This window comes from Rhinoderma darwinii, chromosome 10, assembly GCF_050947455.1.
Source record: "Rhinoderma darwinii isolate aRhiDar2 chromosome 10, aRhiDar2.hap1, whole genome shotgun sequence".
NCBI classification, from domain to species: Eukaryota; Metazoa; Chordata; class Amphibia; order Anura; family Rhinodermatidae; genus Rhinoderma; species Rhinoderma darwinii.
Window position 1 is genome coordinate 7,828,024 of NC_134696.1, and position 13,502 is coordinate 7,841,525.

The window sequence follows — 13,502 nt, forward strand, 5'->3', positions numbered from 1 at the left end:
AAAATCTATAGTAAGCATCCAGAACAGAACGAGCCTGCTCTGATTTTTATGCAGAAAATGTTCAGCAGAATCTGGATGAGATTTGTTCAAATGCGGATATTCCACACGGAAAATCTGCAGCCTTTTTGTCCCATGTGAATCATCCCATACATGTAAATGGTGTTTCAGCTGTTTACGCAGATATTGCCGCACGCACCATTCACGTGAGTGTCGTGTGAACCTCTGAGCTATTTAGGAGCTGATTATTTTGGATCTAATTTACAGCTATTGTAGGAGACAAACATCTAGCGGATATGGGTCATCTTTACAGCTGAATACAGTGATGCATTAGAGGCGTCTGCTGCCTGGTAAGGTCAGATACACCGTCCAGTATTAGCGCAGGAAAGGGACTACGCTCCTTCATGACATCATGTAGGAGCGCCGGCGTGCTCCTCCTTCGGCCTGCTGTCTCCCGAGGGAGCTTCGAAGCCCCGCGGGCAGCAGATGACAGCCTCAGGGGCACCGCGAGTTTGAGACCCCAGTTCCAGATGCATTGGAACAAAACAGATTTCCGGCCGCATGCACACGACCGTATTTTTCATCCATATTCACGGACTCTAATTACGGACCCATTCATTTCTTTGGACTATGGACACATTTCCGTATTTTTACTGATAGGTGTCCGTGCCATGATAGAACATGTCCTATTCTTGTCTGTAATTACGTCACGTACGTGCGGATAATCTACGGATGACTATAAATGACTACGGATCCGTATTTACAGACGACATTTACGGATGGATGAAATCTACGGTGGTGTGCGTGGGGTAAACACCGTAGAACGGTTCGTGGGCTGTTATGTGGATGAACATTTGTTTCAGTAGCGCTGATTCATGATTAGTGATAGATAAAGGATGTTGTGTCATTGTGGTGTTTAGTGACCCAAAAACGTGCAGAACTCAAGTTACCGGTTCACAATCTATTTATAAAGAGGAGGAGCTTTAAGGAAACGGGAGATTAACTATTTCGCTGCCAGGACAATTGTCCTGTAAATAAAACCTGAATTATGAAATAAGACCATCATGTTATACCCCCATACCCAACTAAATCTTTTAGGGTGGAAAAGTAAAGAACAAAAATAATGTGGTTGCAGAAATCTGCACACCCTTAAACTAATACTTTGTTGAATTACCCTTTGACTTTATGACCTCATTCAGACTTTGGGTAGAGGTCTATCAGCGTGGCACATCTTGACTTGGCAATTGTTGCCCACTCTTCCTTGCAAAAACTCCAAATCTGTCAGATTGTGGGGGCATCTCCTGTGTACAGCCTCTTCAGGTCACCCCACAGATTGTCAATGGGATTCAGGTCTGGGCTCTGGCTCCAAAACCTTGATCATCTTCTGGTGAAGCCATTCTTTTGCTGCTTTGGGTCGTTGTCGTGCTGATAGATGAACTTCCTCTTCAGCTTTTTAGCAGAGGCTGCAGGTTTCTGCCAATATTGACTGATATTTAGAACTGTTCATAATGCCCTTCACTTTGACTAAAGCCCCAGTTCCTGCTGAAGAAAAAACGCTCCAAAACATAATGCTGCCTCCGCCGTGCTCCGTAATGCTGCCTCCGCCGTGCTCCATAATGCTCCCTACTTGTCACAGGGTCCCTTGACCATAACCTGATCACAGACTGTCCCCTTGCTGGAATCCCCAGCGATCAGCTGTAATCTATGGGGAAACCTGGCAGTAAGTATTCAATTTCCCTGCAGCGCCTCCAGAGGAGAAATGAAGCATTACACAGTGTCTATTCATATCAATGTGTTGTCTGTGTAATACAGGACGGGTCTTCCAGAGAGAGAGATGCTCCACGTAACCGCTCTCCACTCTGACCAAGAGATGAGGGTCCAGAGAAGACCCTCCCCCCTCTATTAACTCCGAATTCCCTAAATAGGGTGCATGGAAATGGGTTTTCTTAACCAGACAATCCCTTTATGGACACATTTGCAAAAAAGTTTTTACATTGCCGTCGAAGGGTTTTTTGAAGAGTTACTCTGAGCAAATACAGATGTGTCCGGCGGTGATACAATATCTTTATATGGACGGTTTACATTATCCATGTATTGTAGCAGTTAATAGCTGGGAACACAGCAGAGCTTATTCTGCGAATGCCGATCGTGTAGGTGATCATGACGGGTCTAGAGTCCTGGGTGTAGAAAACTCTGCGGTGCCTCCTGTCCATTATTTATAGTCTTCTAGCAATGAGACCTTAATAAAACGCGCGGCGCTCGTCGTCCCAGCTATTATTAGAGAAGTGTTCAGTGCTTTAAAGGTGACCAATTCATAACCCTTTATGTTTGGCGGACGCGCTCGTAAATACTGCAGGGGAGCTGAGAACACCGTTATCCTAAAGCCCTTATAATGAATGGAAGAGGGACAGACCATTGAACAGACTTCGTAAGGTAAGTAATAATTGGGCATATTTCATATCCATTCATAGTGGCGACGATCTACATAAAGCCTCCCCCCCCCCCCCCCCATTTCCTGCTATTAGGGGTTGTCATCCAGCTTTCCACATTCACAACTAGGCAACACTTGGCCACAATGTAGCAGATACATGATGCTCATACTCCTCGTACCGAGTAACAGACCTCACAATACATTGCTTCCCCTGCTGTATCATCATTGTAGCTGTGGCATGAATCAGGAAGCTCAGGATGAACATCTATCTAAGGCCCCATGCACACGACCGTAATCGTTTTTACTGTCCGCGGCTACGGATACGTAGCCTGCCGCAATTGCGGACAAGAATAGGACGTGTTCCATAATTTGCGGATCATTTCTACAAACCGGACACCCATCCATAAATAAACAGAAAGGTCTATAGAAATGAATGGGTGCGCAATTTCATCTGGAATTACGGATGACAATTACGGTCGTGTGCATGGGGCCTTAGACAGGGGAGTGTTATATTTAGTCTGTGCACCAGGAGCTTCCTGCTTGATTTTGGTTTCTAGAGTAAATTTAGTCCAGGGACCCTTACCAGTGGCGTACCTATAGGGGTCGCAACTGCGACCGGGACCCGAAGCCAGGGGGGCCCGCGGCCCCCCGCACCACATCAATAAAAAGTTATTATAGTAACTACAGTACTTACCTTGCTGCTTCCGGAGCTCAGCGGAGGTCCTGATGTCAGCGCTGTGCGAAGCATCCTGATCCCGGATAGAGTCCGGACATCCGCTGCGGCTTAAGAGGAGGGTAAATTAATATCCCTGTCTGCTGAAGTTGATTGGCGGGGTCCGTCTCCCGGGACCCGCCAATCAGCTGTTTTGAAGGGGCCGCAGCGCTCTTGCGACAGCTGCTTCCCCTTCATTCCGGTCACTTTCTCACGCTGTGAATCCGTGACAGCGATTCACAGTGTGAGCCAGTTAGGGTATGTTCACACGCAGTGACCAAAAACGTCTGAAAATACGGAGCTGTTTTCAAGGGAAAACAGCTCCTGATTTTCAGGCGTTTTTTGTGCCACTCGCGATTTTCGCAGCGTTTTTTTACGGATGTTTTTGGAGCTTTTTTCAACAGACTATGAAAAATGGATCCAAAACCGTCCCGAGAAGTGTCCTGCACTTCTGTTTTGCGGCCGTTTTTTTACGCGTAAAAAAACACAGCGAAAAATGCTCCGTCGGCTTCCAATTTTTCGGCCGTTTATCGGGCGTTTACGGCCCGAAAAACGGCCGAACATAGGCCGTGTGAATATACCCTAAGGGAAATGAAGGGGAAGCAGCTCTCGTACGAGTGCTGTGGCCCCTTCAAAACCGCTGATTGGCCGGCTCCCGGGAGACGGACCCCGACCCATCAGCTATTGATGGCCTATCCTGAGTATAGGCCATCAATGTTTAGGGACTGGACAACCCCTTTAAGCCTACGATGTAGCAGGCCTAGAGGGCCCATGAGACAGGATCACAGATTGTGTGATGCTGTCTGCTGGTCCCTGTATCTAAGCCAATCACATGGTAGGCTTAGATACAAGGCCCATGTGTGATGCTGTCTGCTGGGCCCTGTATCTAAGCCAATCACATGGTAGGCTTAGATACATGGCCCATGTGTGATCCTGTCTGATGGGCCCTGTATATAACCCTACCACACGGTAGGCTTATATACAGGGCCCCAGCACACAGTAATCTTATACTGTATAACATTACTGTCTGCTGGGGCCCTGTATCTAAGCATCTTACATAACCACATGGTAAGCTTAGATACAGGGCCCATATGTGAAACTGTCTGCTGGTCCCTGTATCTAAGCCTACCTTGACAAACAGTATCACACATGGGTCCTGTATCTAAGCCTACCACATGTGTTACTAATCGTTTTTGTTGTGTTTGTGTTTTTCTTACAGGTTCGGTCGTTGGACTACATCGGATTCCAGGGCTACTTAGATGACGGCTTTTTATATTATCAATAAAATGGTTAATGAGGGTTGTGTTTTGTTTTTTTTATTTCAATAAAATATTTTTTCTATGTCTTTGTGGTTTTTTTAAACTATATTACTACTGCCTTAGTAATGGCCGCTGGCTGAGTGACAGCATCCATTGCTAAGGCGGGGCTTAGTGTTAGCGGATGCAGAGGCTAACACTAACCCCCATTATTACCCCGGTACCCACCGCCACCAGGGGTGCTGGGAAGAGCCAGGTACGATCCAGTACCTGACCATCTGTAGTGATGGTCGCCCACTGGCTGGTATTATCAGGCTGGGACAGGCCAGAAACAGTGGCGCTGCTGCTTCTTTAGGGTATGTGCACACGATAACGACAATTACGGCTGAAATTACGGAGCTGTTTTCAGGAGAAAACAGCTCCTGCATTTCAGACGTAATTGCTCGTACTCGCGTTTTGCGAGGCGTCAATTACGGCCGTAATTTGGAGCTGTTCTTCATTGAAGTCAATGAAAAACGGCTCAAATTATGTCCCAAGGAGTGTCCTGCACTTCTTTGACGAGGCTGTTATTTTACGCGCCGTCTTTTGACAGCGACGCGTAAAATTACAGGTCGTCGGCACAGTACGTCGGCAAACCCATTGAAATTAATGGGCAGATGTTTGCCGACGTATTGGAGCCGTATTTTCAGGCGTAGTGCGAGGCGTAAAACACCTAGTTTACACCTGAAAATAGGTAGTGTGAACCCAGCCTTATTGTATCTAGCTGGTTATGAAAAGTGGGGGGGACCCCACGTCATTTTAAAAAAAAAAAAAAAAAAAAAAATTGGAAAGAATGATGTAGGGTCCCTCCCAATTTTCAAGCAGCAGCCGCCGCCGCCTAACATTACAAGGGTGTGGAGGGCCGCTGTTTTTGGCCTGCCCCAGCCTTCTAATACCAGCCTGCAGCCGCCCCGGTACCGACCGTCAGCACAGATGGTCGGGTACTGGATCATACACGGCACCTGTGGTGGAAGTGTGTAACGGGGTAATAATGGGGGTTAGTGTTAGCCTCTGCAGCGGCATAACGTTAAGCCCTGTCTTAGTAATGGAGGAGATTACTAAGGCGGTAATAAAGTAAAAAAAAAAAAAAAAAAGGACAGAAAAAATATTTTATTGAAATAAAAAACACACAACCCTCATTAACCATTTTATTGAGAATAAAAAAAAACGCGGTCATTGAAGTAGTCCTCGAAAAAAAACACAAGAAAATAATTAGTAACATAAAAAAAGCAAAATAATTATTATTGTTACCTTTCCTGGATCCAGCGCTGGAGCCGCAATGTCAGCGAGCTGGGCCCTGTATCTAATCCTATCATGTGTGATACTGTCTGCTGAGCCACTGTATCTAATCCTATCCATCGTTTATAGGGTGATAGTGCTATAGATACACGCACGCACGCACGCCCGACCCTGCCCTTAACAACCAGTTTTATGTTGTTTTCATATTAATGTGTTAATCATTTATTGGGGGAAAACAATGAATTGCCGCTTTTCTAGAATGCTTGGTTTATCATGTGACCATTTGTGGACAAGGAAGCAGCGAGCGATAAGGCAGGAGATCATACAGGATTATATTATTACAAGGCAGTACAAACACAAATCCCTCTCTATAAGAAGCAATTAAGCGTTCCCTCTACACCAGGGGGAGTGTAATCCTTGTTTAGCGGCTTGTGGCTGCAATATAATAGATTAGCGGCTTGCATGCAAATCATTCAGCATCCCCTCTACAGAATACCAGCCCAGGGTCTGCATTGATCTCATTGTGACAGTGAAAGGGTCACCGGGGAGGCGGTTTCTGGCAGAATATAACGTGCTGCGCAGACTAATAACGTTCCGCTGTCCAATTCACTACAGGAGACTCCAGGAAAAGTCCTCCCTGCACCTCAGGCCTTATTCACACCAGCGTATTTCACGTCCGTGTTACGCGCGTTAAAACAATGGCCGTCACACGGACCTATGCAATTCAATGCGTCCATTCAGACATTCCGTATATTTCACGCAAGAAACGCTGCGTGAAACTATCTGCATGTCCTATTATTGTGCGTTTTTTTGCGCATCACGCACCTATTGAATTCACGGTTTTACACGGACGGTGTGGGTTGTGTTGGAGGGTATGCTCTACGGCAGGGTACAGAGGCTGTGTGTGTTGTCGGAGGGTATGTTATATGGCAGGGTACAAGGACTGTGTGGGTTGTGTCGGAGGGTATGCTATATGGCAGGGTACAGGGACTGTGGGTTGTGTTAGAGGGTATGCTATATGGCAGTGTACAAGGACTGTGGGTTGTGTTAGAGGGTATGCTATATGGCAGGGTACAGGGACTGTGGGTTGTGTTAGATGGTATGCTATATGGCGGTACAGGGACTGTGGGTTGTGTTGGAGGGTATGCTATATGGCAGGGTACAGGGACTGTGGGTTGTGTTGGAGGGTATGCTATATGGCAGGGTACAGGGACCGTGGGTTGTGTTAGAGGGTATGCTATATGGCAGGGTACAGGGTCTGTGGGTTGTGTTAGAGGGTATGCTATATGGCAGGGTACAGGGACGGTGTGTGTTGTGTTGGAGGGTGTTATGTGGCAGTGTACAAGGACTGTGGGTTGTGTTGGAGGGTATGCTGCATGGTAGGGTGCAGGGACTGTGTGGGTTGTGTTGGAGGGTATGCTATATGGCAGGGTACAGGGACTGTGGGTTGTGTTAGAGTGTATGCTATATGGCAGGATACAGGGACTGTGGGTTGTGTTGGAGGGTATGCTATATGGCAGTGTACAAGGACTGTGGGTTGTGTTAGAGGGTATGCTATATGGCAGAGTACAGGGTCTGTGGGTTGTGTTAGAGGGTATGCTATATGGCAGGGTACAGGGACGGTGTGTGTTGTGTTGAAGGGTATGTTATGTGGCAGTGTACAAGGACTGTGTGGGTTGTGTCGGAGGGTATGCTATATGGAAGGGTACAGGGACTGTGTGGGTTGTGTTGGAGGGTATGCTGCATGGTAGGGTGCAGGGACTGTGTGGGTTGTGTCGGAGGGTATGCTATATGGAAGGGTACAGGGACTGTGTGGGTTGTGTTGGAGGGTATGCTGCATGGTAGGGTGCAGGGACTGTGTGGGTTGTGTCGGAGGGTATGCTATACGGAAGGGTACAGGGACTGTGTGGGTTGTGTTGGAGGGTATGCTGCATGGTAGGGTGCAGGGACTGTGTGGGTTGTGTCGGAGGGTATGCTATACGGAAGTAAATGGGAATGAACTATATTTTATTCAGTCATTACAATTCAGCATGGTAACAATCAGCCTCATATTGAGATAAATAATTGTATTGCTCTGCTGACAGGTTGGCGTCTGGGCACCTCGAGTTCACATGGAATACATCACAATATAAGCTGTATGTAATAATTACAGCAGATAACCGCAGGGGATGAATGAGTAGTAGGATGTAGTACTGCATTAAGAATCCATGTTCTGTATTGTGTAGATCGTCTCCCTGGTAACCTGATATAAGCACGCCTCGTTCACATCTGCGCCAGGGCTTCGTTCCGTCAGATTTCCATCAGAACGGAGCCCTGACTGAAACAAACGGAAACCATTTGCACCGGATCCGTCACCATTCAAATCAATGGTGATGCAAACGGAAACCTATGGTTTCCGTTTGTTTCAGTCAGGGTTCCATTCTGATGGAAATCTCTGACGGAACGAAGCCCTGGCGCAGATGTGAACGAGGCGTGTTGGCGACTCATTTCATTGCCTGTAACGTGATTACAGAAAGAACCAGCACCATTACTGCAACACTGCTGACCATAGCGGATCTGTTACCTCTACCCACAGTGCTGCTCCAGACAAATGCGGAAATTCTGGAGTTAGTATTGAAGTCCATAGGGAGCGGTATTATAGTAGTTATATTCTTGTATATAGGGGCAGTATTATAGTAGTTATATTATTGCATATAGGGGCAGTATTATAGTAGTTATATTCTTGTATATAGGGGGCAGTATTATAGTAGTTATATTCTTGTATATAGGGGCAGTATTATAGTAGTTATATTCTTGTATATAGGGTGCAGTATTATAGTAATTATATTCTTGTATATAGGGGCAGTATTATAGTAGTTATATTCTTGTATATAGGGGCAGTATTATAGTAGTTATATTCTTGTATATATGGGGCAGTATTATAGTAGTTATATTCTTGTATATAGGGGCAGTATTATAGTAGTTATATTCTTGTATATAGGGGGCAGTATTATAGTAGTTATATTCTTGTATATAGGGGCAGTATTATAGTAGTTATATTCTGGTATATAGGAGCAGTATTATAGTAGTTATATTCTTGTATATAGGGGGCAGTATTATAGTAGTTATATTCTTGTATATAGGGGCAGTATTATAGTAGTTATATTCTTGTATATAAGGGCAGTATTATAGTAGTTATATTCTTGTATATAGGGGCAGTATTATAGTAGTTATATTCTTGTATATAAGGGCAGTATTATAGTAGTTATATTCTTGTATATAGGGGCAGTATTATAGTAGTTATATTCTTGTATATAGGGGCACTATTATAGTAGTTATATTCTTGTATATAGGGGCAGTATTATAGTAGTTATATTCTTGTATATAGGGGGCAGTATTATAGTAGTTATATTCTTGTATATAGGGGGCAGTATTATAGTAGTTATATTCTTGTATATAGGGGGCAGTATTATAGTAGTTATATTCTTGTATATAGGAGGCAGTATTATAGTAGTTATATTCTTGTATAGGGGCAGTATTATAGTAATTATATTCTTGTATATAGGGGCAGTATTATAGTAGTTATATTCTTGTATATAGGGGCAGTATTATAGTAGTTATATTCTTGTATATATGGGGCAGTATTATAGTAGTTATATTCTTGTATATAGGGGCAGTATTATAGTAGTTATATTCTTGTATATAGGGGGCAGTATTATAGTAGTTATATTCTTGTATATAGGGGGCAGTATTATAGTAGTTATATTCTTGTATATAGGGCAGTATTATAGTAGTTATATTCTTGTATATAGGAGCAGTATTATAGTAGTTATATTCTTGTATATAGGGGCAGTATTATAGTAGTTATATTCTTGTATATAAGGGCAGTATTATAGTAGTTATATTCTTGTATATAGGGGCAGTATTATAGTAGTTATATTCTTGTATATAAGGGCAGTATTATAGTAGTTATATTCTTGTATATAGGGGCAGTATTATAGTAGTTATATTCTTGTATATAGGGGCACTATTATAGTAGTTATATTCTTGTATATAGGGGCAGTATTATAGTAGTTATATTCTTGTATATAGGGGGCAGTATTATAGTAGTTATATTCTTGTATATAGGGGGCAGTATTATAGTAGTTATATTCTTGTATATAGGGGGCAGTATTATAGTAGTTATATTCTTGTATATAGGAGGCAGTATTATAGTAGTTATATTCTTGTATAGGGGCAGTATTATAGTAGTTATATTCGTGTATATAGGGAACAGTATTATAGTAGTTATATTCTTGTATATAGGGAGCAGTATTATAGTAGTTATATTCTTGTATATAGGGGCAGTATTATAGTAGTTATATTCTTGTATATAGGGGCAGTATTATAGTAGTTATATTCTTGTACATAGGGGCAGTATTATAGTAGTTATATTCTTGTATATAGGGGGCAGTATTATAGTAGTTATATTCTTGTATATAGGGGCAGTATTATAGTAGTTATATTCTTGTATATAGGGGCAGTATTATAGTAGATATATTCTTGTATATATGAACAGTATTATAGTAGTTAAATTCTTGTATATAGGAGCAGTATTATAGTAGTTATATTCTTGTATATTGGAGCAGTATTATAGTAGTTATTTTCTTGTATATAGGAGGAAGTATTATAGTAGTTATTTTCTTGTATATAGGGGCAGTATTATAGTCGTTATATTCTTGTATATAGGGGGCAGTATTATAGTAGTTATATTCTTGTATATAGGGGGCAGTATTATAGTAGTTATATCCTTGTATATAGGGGGCAGTATTATAGTAGTTATATCCTTGTATATAGGGGGCAGTATTATAGTAGTTATATTCTTGTATATAGGAGCAGTATTATAGTAGTTATATTCTTGTATATAGGGGGCAGTATTATAGTAATTATATTCTTGTATATAGGGGAGCAGTATTATAGTAGTTATATTCTTGTACATAGGGGGCAGTATTATAGTAGTTATATTCTTGTATATAGGGGGCAGTATTATAGTAGTTATATTCTTGTATATAGTGGCAGTATTATAATAGTTATAATATTGTATATAGGGAGCAGTATTATAGTAGTTATATTCTTGTACATAGGGGGCAGTATTATAGTAGTTATATTCTTGTATATATAGGGGCAGTATTATAGTAGTTATATTCTTGTATATAGGGGCAGTATTATAGTAGTTATATTCTGGTATATAGGAGCAGTATTATAGTAGTTATATTCTTGTATATAAGGAACAGTATTATAGTAGTTATATTCTTGTATATAGGAGTAGTATTATAGTAGTTATATTCTTGTATATAGGGGGCAGTATTATAGTAGTTATATTCTTGTATATAGAAGCAGTATTATAGTAGTTATATTCTTGTATATAGGAGCAGTATTATAGTAGTTATATTCTTGTATATAGGAGCAGTATTATAGTAGTTATATTCTTGTATATAGGGGCAGTATTATAGTAGTTATATTCTTGTATATAGGGGCAGTATTATAGTAGTTATATTCTTGTATATAGGAGCAGTATTATAGTAGTTATATTCTTGTATATAGGGGGCAGTATTATAGTAGTTATATTCTTGTATATAGAGGGCTGTATTATAGTAGTTATATTCTTGTATATAGGAGCAGTATTATAGTAGTTATATTCTTGTATACAGGGGACAGTAGTATAGTAGTTATATTCTTGTATATAGGAGGCAGTATTATAGTTACATAGTTACATAGTTACATAGTTACATAGTTAGTACGGCTGAAAAAAGACACATGTCCATCAAGTTCAACCAAGGGAAGGGAAAAGGGAAGGAAAAATTTCTACACATAGGAGCTAATATTTTTTTGTTCTAGGAAATTATCTAACCCTTTTTTAAAGCCATCTACTGTCCCTGCTGTGACCAGCTCCTGCGGTGACTATTCCATAAATTCACAGTTCTCACTGTAAAGAAGCCTTGTCGCCTCTGCAGCTTGAACCTTTTTTTCTCCAGACGGAGGGAGTGCCCCCTTGTTTTTTGAGGGGGTTTTACAAGGAACAGGATATCACCATATTTTTTGTATGTGCCATTAATATATTTATATAAGTTAATCATGTCCCCCCTTAGTCGTCTTTTTTCAAGGCTAAATAGGTTTAATTCTTTCAATCTTTCCTCATAACTTAAATTCTCCATGCCCCTTATTAGCTTCGTTGCTCTTCTTTGTATTTTTTCCAACTCCAGGGCATCCTTTCTATGAACTGGAGCCCAGAACTGAACTGCATATTCTAGATGAGGCCTCACTAATGCTTTGTAAAGTGGCATTATTACATCCCTGTCCCGCGAGTCCATGCCTCTTTTAATACACGACAATATCCTGCTGGCCTTTGAAGCAGCTGATTGACACTGCATGCTGTTATTGAGTTTATGATTTACAAGTACACCCAGATCCTTCTCAACAAGTGAATCCGCCAGTGTAGCGCCCCCTAGGACATATGATGCATGCAGGTTGTTGGTACCAAGATGCATAACTTTACATTTATCTACATTAAACTTCATTTGCCAAGTGGACGCCCAAACACTTAGTTTGTTTAAATCTGCCTGCAATTCATGAACATCTTCCATAGTCTGAACTATATTACATAGCTTGGTGTCATCTGCAAAAATAGAAATAGTGCTATTAATCCCATCCTCTATATCATTAATAAATAAGTTGAATAATAGTGGTCCCAGCACTGAACCCTGGGGTACACCACTTATAACCGGGGACCATTCAGAGAAGGAATCATTGACCACAACCCTCTGGATACGGTCCTTGAGCCAATTCTCAATCCAATTACAAACTATATTTTCTAAACCTATAGTCCTTAATTTACTCATTAGGCGTCTATGGGGGACAGTGTCAAATGCCTTTGCAAAGTCCAAAAACACTAAATCCACATAGTAGTTATATTCTTGTATATAGGGGCAGTATTATAGTAGTTATATTCTTGTACATAGGAGGCAGTATTATAGTAGTTATATTCTTGTATATAGTGGCAGTATTATAGTAGTTATATTCTTGTATATAGAGGCAGTATTATAGTAGTTATATTCTTGTATATAGGGGGCAGTATTATAGTAGTTATATTCTTGTATATAGTGGCAGTATTATAGTAGTTATATTCTTGTATATAGTGGCAGTATTATAGTAGTTATATTCTTGTATATAGGGGCAGTATTATAGTAGTTATATTCTTGTATATAGGGGGCAGTATTATAGTAGTTATATTCTTGTATATAGGGGCAGTATTATAGTAGTTATATGCTTGTATATAGGGGCAGTATTATAATAGTTATATTCTTGTATATAGGGGCAGTATTATAGCAGTTATATTCTTGTATATAGGGAGCAGTATTATAGTAGTTATATTCTTGTATATAGTGGCAGTATTATAGTAGTTATATTCTTGTACATAGGGGCAGTATTATAGTAGTTATATTCTTGTATATAGTGGCAGTATTATAGTAGTTATATTCTTGTATATAGTGGCAGTATTATAGTAGTTATATTCTTGTATATAGAGGCAGTATTATAGTAGTTATATTCTTGTATATAGGGGGCAGTATTATAGTAGTTATATTCTTGTATATAGTGGCAGTATTATAGTAGTTATATTCTTGTATATAGTGGCAGTATTATAGTAGTTATATTCTTGTATATAGGGGCAGTATTAAGGGTATGTTCACACGGCCTATTTACGGACGTAATTCGGGCGTTTTGGCCCCGAATTACGTCTGAAAATAGCGCCTCAATAGCGCTGACAAACATCTGCCCATTGAAAGCAATGGGCAGACGTTTGTCTGTTCAC

At 41.0% G+C, this 13,502-nt stretch overlaps 1 protein-coding gene across 1 annotated transcript in view; it reads left to right on the forward strand.

The window, feature by feature from the left end:
- Positions 1-4,378, forward strand: part of UBE4B (ubiquitination factor E4B) — a 56,833-nt gene extending 52,455 nt beyond the window's left edge. The window contains exon 28 of the mRNA XM_075839306.1: positions 4,360-4,378. The gene's annotated coding sequence lies outside the window, so the exon portion shown is untranslated. The remainder of the gene's footprint in view (positions 1-4,359) is intronic.
- The last annotated feature ends 9,124 nt before the right edge of the window (positions 4,379-13,502 follow it).